Below are 22,715 nucleotides of genomic sequence, written 5' to 3'. Positions count from 1 at the left end.
TTCCGGAATATAGTAAGGCATCAGTAAAAGCTATCTATAATTGCCACTTATAAGTTCTTAATATTCCTTAAAAAAGAAAAATATTAGGAAAATTTTCTATATTTGTTATTACAATGCATCAAAATAGTGGAAAAATGGGGCACCTGGGTGGCTCAGTCGGTTAAGCGTCTGCCTTCGGCTCAGGTCATGATCCCAGGCTCCTGGGATTGAGCCCCACATCGGGGTCCCCACTCAGCGAGGAGTCTTCTCCCTCTGCCTGCCACTCTCCCTTGCTTGTGCTCTCTCTCTCTCTTGCTATCTCTCTGTGTCAAATAAATAAATAAAATCTTTTTAAAAAGTGGAAAAATTAGAACTTTATTGATTTCCCTAAACTTACTTTATGATTTAGGATTAGTTTTTATTTTATCTGTAGGGGATGGAGAATAGCATTATCTTCTCATTTACTCAGGATTTTCTAAGGTTTTAAATAAGTCCTGTTCCTGTCCTCTCCTCACACAACCGAGGCGCCTAATTCAGTTTACTGACCATCTTGTACCTCACAAATAGTGTTGTGGGGGTGTGGGTGTGTGAAACATGCCTTTGCTTATGTCTGAAACTCTTTTCCTACCTTAGAAGATATCTGCTTCAGTATGAATTGACTCTTCAGCTCAAAAAACACCTGCTGAATGAAGTCTTCCCTTACTTCTCCCATGGTACTCCGCCTTTTATAGCAGTACAAGCTTTTACAGGTAAATGGCCACAAAACCATTTGCACACCTGGACTGTTGTTTTAATTGCCCCAGCATCACATCTCCCCACTAGACTGTGAGCTTCTTGACAGTTGATCTTCTTCATCTTTTGTATCTGGCACATTCAGACACTCAATGTTTGTTGAGTTGATTTGACTTAGAAGAAAAACACTAGATCTCTTCAGAAAGATACAAATGATAAAGAGGTTTAGGTAATCTGTGATATGCTCAAAAAACAAAGTAGAATTTAAAAAGCAAGAAGTCAAATATTTTCTTTTTAATCGAAACATAACACTCATACAAAGAAAAGTGCCTGAAATATTAACGTACTACACAATGAATTATCACAAAATGCTTATTTGACCTCGGACCAAGTTAAGAAATAGAATTGGGGTTAGGGGTTAAATATTTCCCCTAATAAAGAATTTAAAAAACTAATTGTCCCATATAAACAATTATTTATTTATTTATGGAAATCATTTATGGGAAAAAAATAACTGCCCTACCCTGCTTTCTTTATGGGCTGCCATGGCAATGGGATGTTAGTCACTTACCTGCATCCTTTCACTGGTGTGGACTTTCACATTCTCTCATCCTATAAAGAAATACACTGAGCAGCCCATTTCTATGCCTTTCTGACTCATTTCTGGGGGGTTCTACTTCCTCCTTTGTCTCCTTTTACTGTGTGTTCTCTGTCCCCATGTTCTTCCCAATTGAATCTCTTCACCCGGGAACTGTGACTCATCTGACCTCTCTTCTTTCTAACTCCACCATTTGTTATATGCTTTAAGAAATCTCCAACAGGAATTGAAGTTTTCATGAGTACTTAAAATAAGATCTGAATGTGAATTCCTTATTTAATCCAGCATGTAAAGATTAAGAGAGCACAATATAGGAAGACGGGTCAATGACATAGTAGAAAAGATGACAAATTTGGAGAAAATGATTTATACTTTTCTGAGTGCGAGGCGTTAAGAACATGAAGAAACCGAAACCACTAGCAGTCTCAAAAGGGTTAATGGTAAGGGTTGTACTCAAGACACATATGACACAGGGACATAAACAACAGTACTACAGAAAGCTTTAAAAGGTACAATTAACTGAAAATGTTATTTATTAGTCAGCTAGAAGAAAGAAAATTAATAATCAGAAGAACAGACTACTTCTCTGGAAATGTCTCATTTCTTTATGTGTCATTGCATGTTAGTTTTTTAAAATTATTATTCTCAACGGTTCTTTCCATGTCTTGTCAATCTTATGTCATTTAAAGAACTGGTATTTGCTGAGATTTGCGATTACCTTGCATGCGAGGAATCAAAGTGCATCTTTTAAATCTTAGTGAGATGCCTCTCATTATATTCTTTAAAACATTTGAAAAGTTGCACTGGTATATATGTTTGAGCTATCCTTAAATATTAGGGATAAATAATTGACCTGGGAAATTCAGTGCTGAGAATACATGGTGACTACAATTAAGAATGAATTCTGGGATCTGATAGCACTCACATAATTTGACAATAGTTCAAAGTGTCTTCAAAAATTTATTCCTCCCATTTGAAAAAAAAAATCAAGGGTGATGTTACAAAATCCCACCTAATTACAAAAATCCCACCTAGAATAGAAATCTTTCTACTGTGTCTATTCATATAAGTAAATATTTCTCTGATAGATTCTGAAAACTTCAGGGAAGAAAATGTGATGTGTCTTATATTCATCCACAGCACCCAGAATGATTCTTAAAATGTAGGTGTTTCAAGCCTCCTAACCTAAAAATCTCAGTGTCAGCCTCAGGACCTCTCTCTCTCACTAACTACTTCCAACAGCCACAAAATGTTTTATCTGGGAACAGAAGTGTCTTTGAAATCTTCTTCACCATACCCAATTCTATGCTAAAGTCTATGCCCTTAAGGTCAAGTACACTGGCCTCCTCCCTGGTGCCTATTCTTCTCTATCTTTCCTAGTCTATCTTCCTCATCGCCCTACCCCACAAGGGAAAAAGGAAACTTTTCAAGTGTCAACTGTGTTAAGTACCATGTCAAGCATTTCAAATACATTATCTCCTTTAATACCCACAATATGCAGCAGAGTTGTATTGCTGTGGTTATTCTACTTGTAGAAATTAAGGGAGATTAAGCAATTTATTCTAGCAAATATGGTTGTTAAGTACTCAAGCTGGCATTTACACTTTCCTCTTTCTAACCCTAGCTGGTCATGGTATATTCTTGCATTCAAAATCACCACTGAAAAGAGTTTTTGCTACCAGATCCTACTTATAGAATAAAATATAAACTCTTTGACTTAACATATAAAGAAAAAGAAATCCTCCCCAATGTAACTCGACTCACATGTCAAGCCTCCTATACGCCTATTCCTGTAGTGTATAAGAAGCCCTAGCTGGTCTGGACTTCTCACAGTTCCTCAAGCTTCCAGGTCCTTCCGCAACTCTGTGCCTTTGTATGTTTCTGTCTGGAATGATCTTTCTCACATTTGCCTGGCACCTTCAACCTTCAAGACTCAACTTATATAAAAATCGATTGCTTAGAGATTTCCTTGACTTTTCAGGCAGCTGTTTGCTCTATCCTATTGATCACATGAATATAAAAACATTCCACATCACATTACAACCCCATAGAGAGACCTTGTGCTTCTGACCCCTTCACCTTATAGCTATAGGCTGTGTGTTTATTCAAATTGGCATCTGGCTTAGTTCAGGCGGCTATAACAAAAATACCAAAGACAGGGTGGCATAAACAACAGAAATTTATTTCTCACATTTCTGGAGACTGAGATGTCCAAGATCAAGGTGTCAGATGATTTGGTTGCTAGTGAGAGCCTTCTTCCTGTTTTGCCAAAGGACGCCATGCTGTGTCCTCAAATGCCTGAGAGAAAATGATCTCTCTTCTGTCTCATCTTCTAAGGGCACTAATCCCATTCATGAAGGACCACCCTCGTGACTTACTGAGCTTCCAAAGGTTCCATCGTCAAATACCATCATAACAGGGATTGGGCTTCAACATATGAATTTGAGGGTGGGAGGAACATAAACATTTTGCCTATATTAGTATCTCTAATACATGGTTTAAAATTTTTGCTGAAGGATGGAAGGATTAAATAATAGTAATAGAAAAAAATGTTCCTGACTTTCTTTTCTAAACCCCCAGGAAGCAGCTTAGAAACAAGTTGGTTGGTGAAAGCAATCTGCTTAGTTTTCAAAATGTGATTGCTTCAGGAGGAGTTTAGTAAAATCATTAAGAAGACGATACAATTAGCAAAGAATAAAAACTATTAAATCTAAATAAACAATGCCACAATAACAGCAGCTAACATTTATTGCTCAATTACTGCAGAATTCTTCTATTTGTTTTCATGAGCAAACTCATTTAATCCTCACAACAATCCTATTAGGTAGTTATTACTATTGCAAGCTGCCTTTTGAAACTGAGGAAACTGAGGCACTGAAGGTTTTGCTGTGAACACTTGAAGCTAGTAAATGGCACGACTGAAATTTGAACCCACACAGTCCAGTTTGAGAGCCGTATGCTTAACTTCCACGGTAGATGAATAAAGAGCCACGGAAAGAAACAGATGTCAGAGAGAGAGATTTTTCAAAAGATTAAAATTTCCCATCTCTGTTCTTAGGGGAATGATTCAAATGAGAAAGACCTATGTATAAATGACTGGTAATGTTATTTAAGACTAAGCTAGGGGGGCGCCTGGGTGGTTCTGTCAGTTAAGCCTCTGACTCTTGGTTTCAGCTCAGGTCATGATCTCGGGTCATGAGATGGAGCCCCACATCAGCTCCTCACTCAGTAGGGTGTCTGCTTGAGGATTCTCTCTCCCTCACCCTGGCTCCTACCTTTCCTCACACTTGTTCTTTCTCTCTCTAAAATAAATAAATAAATCTTAAAAAAAAAAAAAAAAGACTAAGCTAGGCCAGGAAAATCTGTAATGTTTCTATAAAGTGTGGTTAATGAAGGCAAGTAAGACTCAAATTACAAGAATTAAATTGAAAGAATATCACATAAACACAGATCTATCAAGGGAGATTTTACACATACACATCTAACACTGCAGTAAAGTTTTCAGGGATACAAAATAACTGTAAAATATGATTCCTGCTCCAAAGAACAAACAAACACTGTTGTTGCACAAGATGTGACTATCATACACAAAGTAATTAGATAATAGATAATAAAATCTTAAATTTTGTGGTACAGGTAATAACTGCAATTATAGAACAACAAATGTACGTTAAATAGTCAAGTTATTTATTTTTAAAGGTAATTTTGAAAATTAAACTGGGAATTCTTTTTCTCAAGTGCTTCCAGAATCATCCCCTCAACAGAAATTTTATAAAATAAAATTGCTACTCCTATAAAATTCCACAAAAATTAAGCTTAAGAGACAAAGAACAAAACTGAAATCCACAGTTTTAGACTGAATTTTGATTAAAAAAAAAAAAAAACAACAACACAACAAGCTTTGTTTCATGGTCTGAGTAAAATGGAATAGCATTAGGAAAACTGCCTCAGGAAGTCAGAACACAATATAAATCAGTCAAACTTTCCATACCTTTCTAGTTGCAGGAAATCTTAAAATATCACTCCATTCTGCCTGTGTGTGCAGCAAAGGCAAAGTTTTAAGGCATTCAAAGTATGTTGTAAGGTAGAGGTTTTAGGTTTTATCAAATTAAAGTAAAAACTTACATGTTAACCTTATTTATAAATGTCATTTCAAGGAAGGGGCCTACACTATAAAAGACATAGGAAGTCTTACCGACATGGAATGAAAGAAGAAATCTACAAGAAAAGGAAATTAACGAAAGTAAAGGGAATAAAGGAAAACAAGATATTTTCTGGCTGCTCAGGATGAAAAGGTTTTAAGCTCACTGAAATAATAATTAATTAACTACAAAATCAGAACAACATAGATTTGCCAGTGTACCACTCATGTGGAAGGGAAGAGGGTTTTAGAGACCCAAGGACTCCAAGACAGACTGGAAAAACAGAGGCAGCCTTGCAAATATGATAGATACCTTGGCCAAAAATATTATGGAACTTAACTCTTGAACTGAGAAGTCCAGAGTTCTTCGGGTTTAATTAGCTGGCGACCAGAGAGTTTGGAATGACTTGCTTAATTAGGCATTTCAAAGGTCAGTGTAGTTATTATGTCCTTAACCCCCTGAGAAAACTTGCTAAAATAATTTGATGTCTTTGATTAGAGACCTCTAGGAGTTCATCTTACTTGTCACCTTAATTATTAAGGCCTTACCTTCACATATTATTTTATACTTGAATATTCATTGTCATTTTTTTATAGGAATATATATGTTTATCTCTCCATATTGTATGTGTTTATCCTCCAGATAAATTGTAGCTTGTTTCCAGGATGGCTACCATCAATTTCTTCCATCCCTGTATCTACTCCCTTGAATCTGGGCTAGTTTGTAACATTTTTGCCTAAGAGGATACAGTGAAATTGATGCATGACTTCCAACACTAACTCCCAGGTCTTGAAGTCTCTCCTTGAATCTCTTGGAATGCTTGCTCTTTAAGTTGTCATGCTGTATGAAGCCAAAGTCAGAAATGTAGAGTGGCCACATAGAAGAGAGAGAAATGCCCCCTCAGTCCCCAGTTCCTGTAGATACCCCAGCCCAGGAGCAAGACACTTGAGTTTCAAAGAAGCTTTCAGATGATTCCTACCTCAGCTGACTCCAACTGAGAAGTGCCCAGCTTTGTCTGTTAGCCCCAAGAGCCGTGAAATGAAATAATAAATTATTTTAAGCTACTAAGCTTTGGGGTCGTTTGTTAACACTGCAGTAAATAAGTGGGATGTGCAATTAGCATTTACAGACAGATCTAATAATTCTTTACTCATTCATAACAGTATAAAATTCTGCACCACCCTGTTATTCTTAAACGTAACTAATTCTACATATCTATCATATGTTAAACTGGACCATCATACTCTACTTATTTCATTGGGCCCCAAAATAAGTTTTTATTTTGTTGAAATTTGTAAGGGCTATCAAATAATACAGTAAAATTGATATATACACGAATATACTCCAGAAGTTTATATTAATGAAAAATGGTTATATATTCTTTTTTGTAAATAGACTTTATTTTTTAGAGCGGTTTTAGGTTCACGGCAAAATTGAGCAGAAGGTAGAGAGCATTGCCATATTTCCCCACATATTCACAGAACTCTCTCACTATCAACATCGGCGTCACACTAGGGCATTTGTTATAATGGATGAACGTACACTGACACATCATTATCACCCAAATCCACAATTTACATTATGATCATTCTTTTTTTTCTTTAAGATTTTATTTATTTATTTGACAGAGAGAGACACAACGAGAGAAGGAACACAAGCAGCAGGGGTAGGGGAGAGGGAGAAGCAGGCTTCCCACCGAACAGGGAGCCCAATGTGGGGCTTGATCCCAAGACCCTGGGATCGTGACCTGAGCCGAAGGCAGATGCTTAACGACTGAGCCACCCAGGTGCCCCCATTATGATCATTCTGGTGTTGTATGATTTATGGGTTTGACAAATGTACAATGACATGTATCCACTATTATGGTATCACACAGGATGGTTTCACTGCCCTAAAAATCCTCTGTGCTCCATCTATTTATCCCCGCCTCCCTTCTAACCCTCAGCAACCACTGATCTTCTTTCTGTCTCTATACTTTTGCCTTTTCCAGAATGTCATACAGCTGGAATCATACAGTATGTAGTCTTTTCACATTGGCTTCTTTCACTTAAAATATGCATGTAGGGTTCTTCCATGTCTCCTCGTGACTTGATTATATATTCTCATTGAAAGAATACTCTGTCATATTTCCTTACCCTTGACTCATTCTTTAAATCCTCTCACATTTAGTTTCTGTTCTTACTCCTCTATGGAAGGCCACATTCTTAAAGGTCACAGGAGATTTCCTAATTCCAAAATCCAGCCTTTTCTGCAGCATTGACTATTACTGCCCACTACCCCTTTTAAATTCTTGCCTATGGCTTTGTGAGACTGTTCCTTTCCTTCTCTTCAATCTTTCCATTCTCCTTCCTTTCCAATCACCATCCTACATAGTCTTCATGGGTAAGTATTCCCCAAAAGGCTGCCCTTGGTCTTGGCTATACTCGCCATTATCACCTCAGCATCTCTTTTTCTCACACCCATATTATCTTCCATGTAAAAATATCTAAGAATAATCTTTGATAGTTTCTCTTCCTTCTCACATTCAGCCAGTTACCAAAACCTCTCAATTCTCCCTCCTTCTTTCCATTTCTTCAATCTCTCCCCTAGTTGAGGACCTCATTAACTCCTGTTTAGATAATGACAATAGAGTTATAGCCACTGTATCTCTGCCTTAAGCCTATTTCCTTCTAACTCATTTTATTCAGTCCTGCTAGATTAATTTTCCTGGACTGCTTTGCTGATTAATGCCTATTTCAGTGTCATTTGAAGTATAAATGTATATTTAGGATGATTGTGTAAACTGTTGTTTTTCTACATAATTATGATAACTTGTAACTAGATGAAAATAGTTAAATAAATTAACATCTGTTGAAAATGTATCAGATGAAGTAAAAGGACATCATATTCAATAAATTGAGTATCAGGAGAGGGTGAATTAGATGACACAAAGAAGAATATTATATCCCCATCGAGCCAACAAATATTTATAAAATTTTGAATTATAATGCAAAGCAGAATAATAGATAATAATAATTATAACATTTATAATAGTACTTGTGTACTGGCATTCTAACTTTAATAAAATTTTTGTTATTTTATTCAATTTAGGCCATGAATCTTTTATGAAAATGTCCTCTTTGGTGTTATTTATATCTTGACAGGATGTTTTATAAAGCAAAATTTTATTCCTTCAGAATTTCCTCAAAATATAGAAAAAGCTACAAAGTCATGCACAATATACATAAGTTATCTTTAAGGCCAAATAAAGCCGGTATAAAGAAAAAGAAGTTGAAAAAATTAGAGAAACATCAATATTCAAAATACATTTATAAATTTTTCTAAGTATATGACTAATTTTAGTTTGAGTACATGGAGGCTACAAATTTAAATTAAAGTCTTGCCAAAATTTTATCGTTTCTATAGTTGATGAAGACCATTAGAGATTTTTCCCAAATATAAGTGCTAGGTATAAAATTCCTTCTAGAAAATATATACCAGTGAAAACCTTTTTTCCTTAATTGTATTTGGTCTTACACGAAAAGGGTAGTGGGGATATTAAATGTGTTACTTCAGCTTCATATGCATCAGACATTTTGATTTTTTTATTTTATTTTATTTATTTATTTTAAAGATTTTGTTTATTTGACAAAGAGAGACACAGCAAGAGAGGGAACACAAGCAGGGGGAGTGGGAGAGGGAGAAGCAGGCTTCCCACTGAGCAGGGAGCCTGATGCGGGGCTCGATCCCAGGACCCTGGGACCATGACCTGAGCTGAAAGCAGACGCTTAATGTCTGAGCCACCCAGGCGCCCCTGCATCAGACATTTTGAAATGAAGAACCAACTAGCAATAATTTTTAATGAACAGTATGGTATATCAAGGATGAATTCAGTTGTACTTCTGCCTTACTTGCTTGCTGAGAGATTTCTGGATCTCAGTCTACTAATAACATAGTGAGTTGGGCTGAAAGAATACTAATCGAATGGAAAATCAGCAAAGAAAAATATCATCTAGTTGTCATCGACACTGAAACAAACATGATTGTCTGTTGTCAACTTGGCATCCCTACTTTCCCATTTATGATCCATGCATCTCAGAGGAAAAATAGAACAAGAGTTCCCAGAATCCTCCTCCCCAGATGGTTCCAGGTCAGTGTCAGCCAGGAACAAGCACTTACGTGACATTGGAAAGGGAAGGAGCCAAAGCTATTATTCAAGGAGGGCAATGACAGATAGATGTGTGGGCTGACAGTAGACATGAGGTTCACAGCAGCTTCTGGATCAGTTCCAGCAAATCCCTCTTTGGGATTGTCCATAGACAACTGAGATGGCTAGTGGTAGCTGCTTGAGAATCACCTGTTTTAGTGCTATCAGTTTATATAGCTGGTAGAGCTTCCTGGAGATTGGGAGAAATAGAGGCTCTCAAGAAAGTTCTTGGAGCCAGTCACCTTGGCAATGCAAACTGAGATTATTGGCATAGCTTCCCTAATCTTTAACCTCCTAACCCTTCCAATGGTTGTGGAAGTCACTAATTTCCATATTCAAATTCTTTATATTTCATCTACATACAGTAGCTTTTGTGTTTTATATGAACTTTATTTAAAACAATGTGCAGGTTGTTATGCATAATCGACACTGTTTTGGTAGGGTCTTCAAAAATTATGATGCCTTGTAATATAGGAATAGAATTATAACCCAAAACCAACAAAACGTACTCCATATGAGAAATTTTTAAACTGCCTTGTCATACACTTATACAACATATTTTAACAAGATGGAGTAGGAGCTATAACGTTTAAAAGGGGTGTTTGAACAAAAGAAAGCTTTAAGAACTTTCCATATAAAAATATTAACATAGAAGGCCTTACAGAACTAAAAATATTGGCTGCTTTCAGAGAAAGTAACTGCTCTGCTGAAATCTCCTAAAGAAATAACCAAACTGATATGCCTCAAGAACATAAATGTTTCTTAGGTAATATGTGCTAAATATTCTCCTATTAATCTACGGCAGACATAAACTCTAACTTTCTTGATTCTACTGTAAAGGACTTTCTGGACACACTCTAACAATCCATACTTCTACTTGCATTGTTTAAGAAGGCCCCTTTCACTATATACTCGTCTTCATTACGATAATTTTTTCTGCTTTTTAGCTAGTAAGATTTCAGAGTCTAGAGTGCTAACCATTACACTAGCTAGTAAGATTTCAATAGCATTTTAAAGTTGTTTCTTTTGGCCTTTGATTTATCTGGCATTTATAATATTAGTCTTATCTAGGTAAGAAAACACAAATCTAAAAACCAGGAAACATGATATTATTCTTGGTTCTCATGTGGATTTTTCAACCTGGCCAAATATTTGTGTTTTCAGTTAAAAAAAGAAATTTTTAAAAAAAGATTGTTTGCCCTGACTTTTTTGTTTTTAAGTAACCTCTATGCCCAACGTGGGGCTCAAACTCACAGCCCTGAGATCAAGAGTCCCACAATCTACCAACGAGGCACCCCAGCACTCACTCTTCTTTCTCAAAGTAGCAATATTTGAAAAATAAGAACAGAGGAAAGTCGATACATTTAAATATGTTAACTTGAAAGCAAATGTTCACTGGCTTATTTATATTTGTTGGGTCACTCTAGGCCTTGGGCAGGTACAAGGACCCAAGGCTGACTGGAGGCCTCCCCCTCTGGTGGGGACACAGACTAGCAAGCAGGCACCAGAGGGGCTCCACTGGTCTTTGTCCAAAGCCCTTGGGCCACAGGTGTTTCAGAAGCAATGTTCTTTGTGGAGTTTTAGAAGGGTAAAAGTATATATATAGCATTTAATACATAACACCCTTGATAGAGCCTAGGGCAGCCTCCCATAAACAAATACGACATTTCTGCAGTAAAACATAACATTATAAATAGTTTCATGTTAGTTCAGGTCAGATCTTGCTGCCAAATAAGACTTGGCATTAATCAGAAAATAAACTTTTGGTTTTCAGAAATGCAGATAAAGGACTGTGGACCTGCAAGATGGCATCATATGTTCTAGAATAAAGGGAAGAACAGAGTACTATGGGAATGTGTAGGTATGGTACCCAACCCAGGCTGGCAGGAGGCAGATGCACTGGTGGAGAGAATGTATAAATTGGCTCATAAGTACCAATGAAATAAAAAGATCTACTGTATTATTGTTCCAGAGAGTAGTGAGAGAAGTTGAGGAAGAGATTATTGCCTCATAATGAACTCTGAGAGACTGCTTTTGAGTTTTCTTACTTTATTATTTATTGTGTTACAAACTGTCAGATACCCTCTATTGTTGTGTTACAAAGTTGACAATGAAAAACATTATTGTCTGGTCTATTCAATTCTCCTACTGATAGAATGAAAAATATTGCAAACAACATATTAAATAGCAATGTCTTCATTTAAACACCCAACTATTCCTTGTGTGTCTAGGCCACAGTTCAAGGTTTTTATACTTTCTTACTGTTCAATGGGTCTCTTTGGCCCTAGCCAAGCTCTCTCCTACCTCACCATACAGTTGATCATCTCACTTTCATGCCTGAAAACTTTAAGAGCTCCTTGTTGGAAAAAATTCTCTCTCTCTGTCTCTCATATATATATGAGAGAGAGAATTTTATATATATATACACATACACATACACACACATGTATATATAAATGACACATATATGACATGTATCATGTATTACATATATATGACACACACATATATATGATATATATATATATACACACACACACACAAACTTGGGGTAAGAGCACAAGTACTAGGAAGCTTTATCAGGATTGCAAACTGGATGGTAAAAGGGCAGGAGGGGCAAACAGGACAAAAGCCCGAGCTCAAGAGAGATGTACAAAGCAACGTGATCCAGGCCAATCAAAAGCTTTTGTTAAACAGGCCCCTTGGAACTGAAGTATATGGAAAGCAGATCCAGAACTAGAATCCTCTTCACATGAGCTTAGAATATCTCAATGTGTGAAATATTCGTGTGTGAAGAGTCATTTCTAAAGTTTCCTACAGTATTTTTAACATTCCTTTTTTTCCAATCTTACTTGCACAAATTATTTGCACTGTTTTTCAGTGCATTTACTAAACAATGCAAATCAAGGACCTGATCAGATTATACATTAATCAATCAAAAGTATCTGTTGCCAATCTATTCAAATTGACCAGCACATAAGAGAAATCCTGAGGGTAATTGTTAGAAAATAAAATCAGGAAAATTTGAGCAATATGGTTTTATTGTATTGTCTAATCAGCTTATTGGATACAAAAAGTGTTTTTAAAAAATCATAGAAACCCATAAAACAGCTTAATAGATGTACCTTTCAAACATTTAAAAGCTTCAGGGCATTCCTTGGTTTCTACACTGCAGTGTATTTACAAATACAAAATTCAAAACAAGGCTATTCATTTTTCCTAGTTGGAACAAAGCGAAGGCACCAAATATTAAAACCTCAAAGATGGTCATTTGAATTATGACTATGCAAACTAAAGGAGCTTGGCTAAACATAAAAAATGCAAAGTCTGTTTCATTTCTTGTTCCTTACCTCAACTCGAATCTGTGGGCAAGGACAGAAAGAAGGCATGTGATGCCTATTTCCCATTTTATTTGCTTACACACTAAAAGATGGTGGACCCTAAATTCTGTTATAGTCTCTTTACTGCCTCCCATCTCTTAGGTAAGATGTTCACCTAATTGGGACTTCATTTCAGTGACAATTATAAAAAAAAAAAAAATTTGTTCCAAATGAAACCAAATTTTCCTAAGGTAAGGTTGATATCAACCCTGGATTGTGAGTATATGGGGGAGGGGGGACGTGTAAAAGGAGACATTAAATTCCTTCTTCATGCAAACACGGGACTGCACTCCCTGAAAGAGCTTTGCTTTTGAAGACTGTAATAGTCCTGCAAGATAGGTTTTAAAGATTAGGAGAAGAAGGCTCAGAGGTGGAACTCTATGGGAGACCCAGTTTCTAGGAGGCCCAGTCAAAACCAGAATTCAGATTCCTGACTCCTTGTACCATATGCTTCATACCATATGCAGGAGGAAATGCATTTTCTGCAATGCATTCATGCATTCCCTCAAATGAGTATTTAGTAAGTAATGATTTAGTCTTTATATAGTAGTACCTGCCGAAAGTCGGGCACTGCACAGGGACACAGGAGTGAACAAATCATACAACAATCCCCAATATTATGGACTACATTTATGTGGAGAAGAGAGAAAAGAAATAAAAGGAACAAGTAAAATATATAAGAAACCAGATGGTGGAAGTACTATGAAGAAAACTAAAGCAAGAAGGGACCAAAGGTAGAAAGCAAAGGGAGACTGTAAATTTAACTAGGCTGGTCAGAAGAACCACACCGACAACGTGCATTTGAACAAAGACTTGAAGGAGATGAGAGACTGATATGTGGATATCCATGTGGAGCATTCTGGGAGGGAAACAAGTACAAAAACCCTGATGTGAGAGTGTGTCTAGCATGTTCAAAGAAAAGCAAGGAGGGCGGTGTGGCTGGAGCAGAGAGGACAATGCAGAGGGTATAGAAGATGCTGCTGGGTTGTGCCAGGCCTGTCTGGTTTTTACTCCATGTGAGGTCGGAAGCCATGGGAGAGTTTTGAGGAGAAGAGTGACAGGATGTGGATTACATTATCATCTCATGTTGGCTACTTTTTGAGAATAGTCTGGAGGTGCAACTGTAGAAACAAGAAGACTGGTTAAGAATCTCCAACAATAATCAAGGTGAAATGTCAGGGAAGCCAGAGAGACAAAGGGAGACAGTCCTGATAAGTTGTTAATTCTAGATAGATGTTGAAGGTGGGGTCAGTAGGATTTCTTGATGGTTTGCATATGGGTGTGAGAAAGGAGGAGAGGAGTCAAGGATGACTGCAAAGCTTTTAGGTGAGCAACTAAATCATGAAGTTCTCATTTACTGAAATGGGGAAGGCTGTGAGAGAAACAGATGTGTGGAAAGACCAGGGAGGGTTTTGGGTTTTGTTTAAAGATTTTATTTATTTATTTATTTGTTTGTTTGTTTGTTTATTTATTTATTTATTTGAGAGAGAGGGAGAGAGAACGCAAGAGAGTGGCAGAGGGAGAGGGAGAGGGAGAAGCAGGCTCCCCACTGAACAGGGAGCCCGATGACCTGAGCCGAAGGCAGATGCTTAACTGACTGAGCCACCCAGGTGCCCCTTTTTTGTTTTGTTATTGATATCAAAGATGTCAAGGATTTGTTTGCAGATTTTACTTCACAAGATATAAATATGCGTTAGTTGTTTTTTTTTAAGGATTTGATTTATTTATTTGACAGAGAGAGAGCTAGAGAGCGGCAGGGGGAGAGGGAGAGGATAAGCAGGCTCCCCGCTGAGCAAGGAGCCCAATGGAGGTGGGGCTCGATCCCAGGACCCTGAGATATGACCTGAGCCAAAGGCAGACGCACTTAACGACTGAGCCCCCTAGGCACCCAGAGTTCAGTTGTAGACATTCCAAGTTTAAGGTGGCATTTAAGACAGCCAGATAGAGATCAAGCAGGCAGTTGAATATACAAGTCTGGTGTTCAGGCGGGAGGTGTGGACTGGACATAGTTGGGAACTCAGCAGCATATCCATGATATTCAAGCTCTGAGGCTGAACGAGGTCATCAGGGGAGTGATTATGGATGGAGAAGGGGCCGGGGAGCTGAGCCCTGAGCAGAGAAGTCAGGGGAATGCAAGGTGAACTCTTTCAGATGCTGCGGATCGCTCACCTGAGATGAGGATTGAAAACTCACTGCATGTAGCAATGCGAATGTGGTGGGCGGGCTGAGCAAGTGCAGTGTGGGTGGAAGAGCGCTTGGCTGGAGTAGAGTGGGTTCGGGGGCAAGGGCAAGGGCAGGGGGAGGAGCGGGAGAGAGTAGTCAGTTCCCATGCACTTGCCATATTTTTGTGTGGCTGGCAAGTATAAAAGAAGTTTTAGTAATTATAACAAGAATTGAATTGTTACTGAATGCCTCTTGTATTATAGGCCCTGTGCAAGGACTTTATACATTAAAAAAGAATTATTCCTTCCAACAAAATGTAGTTCACCATGAGAAAAGTGATGATTAAAAAGGTTAACTTTCTCAAGGTCCCATGTGTGGCAAGTGGCACAACTGAAATTTGAATTTAGGTCAGTTTGACTCCAAGCCTTCATCCTCAAACAGTGTGCAACATGGCCTTCAACTATTACACAGTCACACTATGTAGCCAATTAAATATTAAATAGCCACATAAGAGGGATTCTTTCCTGAGGTTAAAAACTAGTTTGGAAATGTTTAAAAACAAAATTCAACCAAATAAATTTTAAAGATCTTATTGGTTTTGTTCAACAATTCATGAATGAGGTAACACACCATCTAGCAAATAAGGAATTCTGAGGGGCACCTGGGTGGCTCAGTTGGTTAAGGGTCTGACTTTGCCTCAGGTCATGATCTCAGGGTCCTGGGATGGAGCCCCATGTCTGGCTCCCTGCTCAGCAGGGAGCCTGCTTATCCTCTCTCTCTCTCAAATAAATAAATAAAAATCTTAAAAAAAAAAGAAAAGAAAAGAAAAAAAGGAGCTCTGATGGGGTGCCTGGGTGGCTCAGTTGGTTGAGTGATGGACTCTTGGTTTCAGCTCAAGTCCTGATCTTAGGGATGTGCAATCACACCCCTCATCGGGCTTCACGCTCATGCGGAATCTGCTTGAGTTTCTCTTGCCTCTCCTCCCATGCTTTCTCTCTCAAATAAATAAATAATTCAAAAAAAAAAAAAAAAGGAGCTCTCAGGAGCTGTACAAAATGGAAGATATTTATAGGCCGAAGGAGGCAGGACAAGAAAGTTTCTAGCAAAGAGTGGATTGTTTCAGGCAAGGTCACCTTCCTTGGGGGAAGGCAGAGTTCAATCAGACAGATGACCTCACTACTGCTGACCAGGTAATTCCAGATTGACTGGCCCTAAGTTTCCATTCCTGGGAGAGGTTGAAACTGTAATTAAGATAGGTATTAAGTCTTGGTTTGGGGACATGGACTTAGCATGAGTGACTCCATTCTGAACCTATTATGTCTTTTTTACAGAAGAAGGAATGCAGAACGGTAGACAAGGGTCTCCCTCCATATTGGTCAAGGTATTCTTAATGTCTGGCAGGCATGAGAGGCAGAACCAAACAGGGCTGTTCATCAGTTCAGCCAACAGCCAGCTCACAGAAGGTCACTGTCTGTGTAGCCCTTTTCAATATAAAACGGCTGGATGAACCAATTGCAACAATATTGCTAAACCAAATAACTTGGAAAGAAATTCAGCCCTATGAACATGAAAAAGGAGGACTGAGGTATGTCTACAAACCTAGTATAGCAAGTACAAGGAAAAAGAAAAGCTTTTTCCTTACCTGGCCATCTGTTTGCATGAAAAGCAGTGGTACTTAGCCCTCTGCAGAGAAAGGTTTTGGGAGGGACAAATTTCATAATGTCCTATAGGCCCCCTCCCTTTCCACACCCACCATTTAATTTTGACTAGTATTTTAATTTACCCTTAGAGTCAGCTATTGAACACTCTGAGGTGGGCCCAGTGGGATAAGACAAAAGTAACATCAAACAGAATCCCGATGGAATGCCATATGGCTCTCAGGACAAAAACCTGAGTGTTCTGATGCTCTCTGTTCTGATAGCCCGAGCTTTATAATTCTGTTACAGCTTGGTCCAATACTTAGGGAAGAAAGTATTAAAGTGTCAAATAGACCTTCATTAGCAACTACTGAAGAAAACAGCATTGTGGTTTTTGCGTGTGGTACAAGGGAACAAAACCACTGCAATTCAATGTGATAATCACATATTAAGAGAAGAAAATGAGAAGAGCTAAGTAATAAATAATAATAAATAATAAAGTGATCTTACAAATTAGGTAATATAGGTGAAATAATTTTGGGAGTTTTAAAGAGTTTACAGACACGAGCTAGTGTTACCAGGTAAACAAAATCAAGGGATATCATGGCTACAGCACAGAATCTATTGACCAGGCATTTACTTTTAGTATTATGGAAATAAAGACTTCACAGTGAAAATATTTGCATTTGTAAAGCACTTCTCATTCTTTTAAAAAAGCTATATATGTACAAGGAAAGAAATTAAAGTATTACAGTATTATAAACTGCAAAATATCTCTGGCTGCTAGGCCCTCAATTCTTTTCCTCAAAGGCAACCACAGTTTCTAATTTCTTCTGTAGCCTTCCATATCTATCTATCTATCTCTCTATCTATCTATCTATCATCTATCTATCTATCTATCTATCTATCTATCTATCTATCATCTATCATCTATCTATCTATCTATCTATCTATCTATCTATCTATCTATCTATTCATATTTCTTACCTATATCTCTGGAATAAAAAGAATCGGTCGTCACCTGACAGTTTTCCTTTACTCTTTCACATTTTGTGAATTTTGGTATAGTCATCACACTCTATTCTGAAAAATAAGTAGCATTCATTTTTTTCTCTGAAAATATTCAAGCAATTGGTAAATATGTGAACATTTAAGTTGCAGTTTTATCTTCAAAGGTTCACTTTACAATTTACCAAGGCAACCTGCCTGACACTGTTGGAGGTCAGAACTTTAAGATCAGTGCCTGCCCAGACGAAATCCTTAAATGTTTGCTGCCCAGGGTTCCTGCACTCACTGCATTCAGTAAGAAATCAAAACATGCTGAGAAAGCAGTGCTGATGAATTTAACCCTGGGCTTTTGAGGGAGTCTGCTTTCCTGAATACACCCCACAGAAGTTGTGTTAGGTGACTTTCATTTGATTCCTGAGTCTTTCTTTTTTATGTAGTCCTTAAGTATTTTATGAATCCAGGGAACATTTCAATACAAAATTGAAAGACACAAGCTGGAGGAGGAGAAGAAAAAATTTTTTAAAATTTTATTTTATTTAAATTCAATTAATTAACATAAAGTCTATTATTAGTTTCAGAGGTAGAGGTCAGTGATTCATCAGTTGCATATAACACCCAGTGCTCATTCCATCACGTGACCTCCTTAATGCCCATCACTCAGTTACCCGATCCCACAACCACCTCCCCTGGAAAAATTAAGTTCTTATATCCTTTGAATATGAAGCTTCAACCTGAAGCACAGAAGTGCACTGCATTGTGTTTGCCACTTCATTTCTTCACTGGGTACCATGAATGTGTTTCCCCAACTTACCCGGATGCTCCAGCATGTACAGATCTGGCCAGGAGCTTTTACATACTTCTTCGCGAGCTGGAGAACACTTGGATGACTCAGGACCTTCCCTCTGACTAATGGTCAGTAGTCTCTCCAAATTTGTTTATTTAACAATAATCTGGTAGCTTTTGAGGTCTTTGAAAGGATGAAATGCAACCTGTTAGAAACTGGGGGAGGTGGGGAAGGAATCCTTGAAAAATAAAGATCCGCCATATTTATGTTATCGATTTTATAATTTAATGTGAGAAAGGACAAAAATGCAACTATTACGAATAGTTAAAATAACAGATTACATTTACACATAGCTGAGGTATTTCAGGAAAGTGTGCGCAGAGCCCTCTGACATAGGACTTCCTCTTACTCCAAAGTCCCCACTACCCCCTCTTCCTAAAACAAGAAGCCCATTGACCTCATTTGTTTCTGAAATGGCTATTTCTTAAAAAATGAAACTTTCACACTGAAACCTTTTTGCTATAGCTACATAATGAGAACGCAACCGTTAGTGTACAAAAAATTTCCCAAAATATTCATACAGGCTGCTTGGGACCAGGCAGATAAAACAATAGCCAATTGAATTTTTCCCTCTTCACCTAATTGTTTTGGTCGTGGAAAGACATAGGCAAAGCTTGGCTGAACACCAATCATTCATTCATACTCTTAAGATTTCACGCTGCAGAGTGTGCTGGAATAAAGAAGTTCAAACTGACATTAGAATTAATGGTACTAATGGTAGCATTTTAGCTGGAGAAAAGGATTTCTGGGATTCTGTAAAACCGCAGAAAAAGAACTAAAAATATGGGACGAAATGGAGTTTGTCTGGTACATAGGATATAGGATAAAAAAAGATCATGGACTCAAACAAATATAAAACAATATGAAGCTACTTAAATTAAGTGAAAGAGAGAAAGAAGAGACACAGTCATACCTGAATGAAGACCTCTGCTTCTTGATGCTTATAAATCCAATCCTTACTTAACTGTGCTACAGAACTAAAAAGCTGGTCGGCTTCTACTTTGCTCTAAACTGAAGACGGTGTACAATGTAGGGAAAAGGCTCATAATTACTGTTTCCTTTCTTTTCTAGAGTACAGCTCATTGCTCTTCACTGCTCAGGAGAAAAAAACTACCAGATTTGTGGGGGCTTTTTCTCCCTCACCTCATCCCTAGACCCAGTTAAAGCTTTAATCCTATCCCTTCAAAGAGTACAGCATTTCAATTCATTCCAAAGGACCGGATTGGTGCTGATGAGAATGGAACCAAAATTTTGAGAAGAGATTAGTTATGCTGAGAAATGTCCATTGTAAATACTGCAAGAACACTGAACCAACGAGCCCGTATCTACTGCTATTTACAGGAAACTGTACGAAATATAGTACTGGAACAGAAGGGAATAGGGCATGTGCCACACACTTTGAAGATGGAGAAAAAATTCAGTGTAAAATAAATTAAGGACCCTCCAAAGAAAATAAGAGATTAAGACATTCAAATACATATGCGCTTCACACATACATACACACACACACACACACAACTAAGCAAATAAAAATCCTTAAAACCTAATTCAAAAAAATTGGAAAACATTATTGTGGCAATTTCAGGGCTCTATTCTTCTACAAGACAGATAATAAGCTAGACGCTCTGCCCATGACAGCGAATACAATTGTTCCAAAGATCTAGTCACTAAATGCTTTTTTTAAAAAAAAATCTGAAAATAATTACATCAGCATATGGACTCTGGAAAATTTCTTCTACCGTAATAAGTTCAGATGGACATTTCCTGTTTCACGTTTCTAGTACACGTTGTCTTTTAGACAATAACAGTGTGAAACAATAGTTTGGCATGAGTTCAATGCATACTAAGAAATGCCCCGGCCCTTGAAGGCTGGGATGAGTCAGCCTCAAATGGCAAAGAGAATAAGATTCAAGAAGTTGAATCGTTCATCTTTCTTGACCAGTAAAGAGCTCTTAAATTTAACATTTGCCCTTATACAGCCAGCATTCACTCTTGTGTCTGCATAACCTGGATTTATTTTTTTTTAAGATTTTATTTATTTATTTGAGAGGCAGAGGGACAGAGCGCACAAGCCAGGGGAATGGCAGAGGGAGAGGGAGAAGCAGGCTTCCCACTGAGCAGGGAGCCCGATGTGGGGCTCGATCCCAGGACCCCAAGTTCATGACCTGAACTGAAGGCAGACGCTCAACCGACTGAGCCACCCAGGCGCCCCCATAACCTGGCTTTAAAAAAACATTGTTTGTAAGGCAAAACTGCAATCCTGAAAAAGAATGTGTTGGCAATTCCTCTTAAGTTGTTAACCAGCATTGGCCTTTGCTTCCACTGCTCAACCTCCTGCTCCTACTCTGAGTGGAGTGTCCAGGTGAAAATGAGCTTCCCTGCCCCTCATGAAATGTGGCAAACCCCTGGCCATCCTTACCCTCTCAATGGGCCTTCCTACTACTTTGAACACCATGAGACAGAGCCAGCAGGTCCCGGACCCCTCTTAAACTTGGTAGTTCACACATCCATCTTCCCTGATGCCAGACTGGGACCATCAGAGCATGTTGGCAACCAAGGAAGCCAGGCCAACTTACAGTATTTGGGTCGGTCATTTCCAACAGCATCCCTCATCTCTAATCTCTGCCACATAGTTAAGAAAGTAGATGAACAGAGCATTCTAAAATCAGCCAGAGCCTGCAGAGGACTCAACAGTGGGACCAGCGTTAGGAGGGGCAGAATGGGAGATGAGAAGTTGCAAAGCGTAAGGAACGACAATGGGGCAAGCAATGGAGGGTTGCCCTTCAAACAGAGCCAGAGAATTGCAAGGAGGAAAGAACCGGAAGTCATCCTTGACCAACCCTTCTCTTTCACTTTCCAGACACAACCAATCACCAAGTTCTCCTCCTTTTTTACTCCGAAGGATAAAAAGACCTGCTCTTTTATTTTTCCCCAATAATAAGGTTTTATTTACTTAAAAATGACAGACGATACATGTTTGTTTTCAAATTTCAAAACAATATAGAAAGATAGAGAGAAAAAGTAAAAATCATCTCCACATCTACTTATCTAGAAATAGACAGTTTTAATATTTTGTCAAAAAGCCTTACAGATATCGCTGTATACTCACATGCACATTCCTGCACACGTGTACAGACTATTTTACAGAAAGTGAGGCATGTTATACAGCAAGTTTGATAATCTTTTTTTTCACTTAGTAGTGGGTCATAGTGTCTATTTCAATTAATATAGATACATACAATCATTGTTAGTGGTTGCATAATATTCCATTGAGGGGATATGTCATAATTTAACAACTTTTCCATTGAAGGAAATTATTATTTTTTTCAATTTTGACTGTTATTGACAGCCCTAATGCTAACACCTTGTGCACACATGTGTGCTATTATGAGACCTTCTTTACTAATCTGATAATAAAAAATAGCTCTCATCTTTTCATTTCTATTTTTTGAACTTTGGTGAGGTTTTAACATTTTGCAGACCATTTGTATTCTTTGACAAATTGCTGTGTCCCTGTTTCTTTTGTGTATGTGTGTGTGATTTATTTTTCATTTTTCTATTTTTTTTAAAGACTTTATTTATTTGAGAAAGTGAGAGAGAACATGAGATGGGAGAGGTCAGAGAGAGAAGCAGATGCCCTGCTGAGCAGAGAGCCTGATGTGGGACTGGATCCTGGGACGTTTAACCAACTGAGCCACCCAGGCACCCTCCATTTTTCTATTAGAACGCTTTCTCTTATGGAGTCATAGATGTCTTTGTATATTAGGGAAACCAACCCTTTCATCATTCATAAATGTGACACCCATTTTTTTTCCAGTTTGTCCTTGCCTTTTAAACTTAATTTTATGGGGGCGCCTGGGTGGCTCAGTTGGTTAAGCGACTGCCTTCGGCTCAGGTCATGATCCTGGAGTCCCGGGATCGAGTCCCATATCGGGCTCCTTGCTCAGCAGGGGGTCTGCTTCTCCCTCTGACCCTCCCCCCTCTCATGTGCTCTCTCTCTCTCATTCTCTCTCTCAAATAAATAAATAAAATCTTTAAAAAAAAAA

The 22,715-nt window shown here is 38.1% G+C and overlaps 2 long non-coding RNA genes across 3 annotated transcripts in view; one reads left to right on the top strand and one right to left on the bottom strand.

The window, feature by feature from the left end:
- The window catches only part of LOC145720844 (uncharacterized), a 37,414-nt gene extending 16,451 nt beyond the window's left edge, over positions 1–20,963 (bottom strand). Inside the window, exons 1-3 of one of the 2 annotated variants that reach the window (XR_014144050.1) lie at positions 19,583–20,963; positions 18,637–18,824; positions 757–907 (exon numbers count right to left, since the gene is read on the bottom strand). This is a non-coding gene — a long non-coding RNA (uncharacterized LOC145720844). Of the gene's footprint in view, positions 1–242; positions 908–18,636; positions 18,825–19,582 lie in introns of those variants that run through there. The other variant, XR_014144049.1, reaches the window with a different exon arrangement.
- LOC145721055 (uncharacterized) overlaps positions 1–22,715 on the top strand; it is a 381,812-nt gene that overhangs the window by 186,211 nt on the left and 172,886 nt on the right. The window lies entirely within an intron of this gene.

The sequence above is a fragment of the Leptonychotes weddellii genome, chromosome 4, assembly GCF_054177405.1.
Source record: "Leptonychotes weddellii isolate Sample4059 chromosome 4, ASM5417740v2, whole genome shotgun sequence".
NCBI classification, from domain to species: domain Eukaryota; kingdom Metazoa; phylum Chordata; class Mammalia; order Carnivora; family Phocidae; genus Leptonychotes; species Leptonychotes weddellii.
This window is presented reverse-complemented; position numbering and strand designations above follow the sequence as displayed.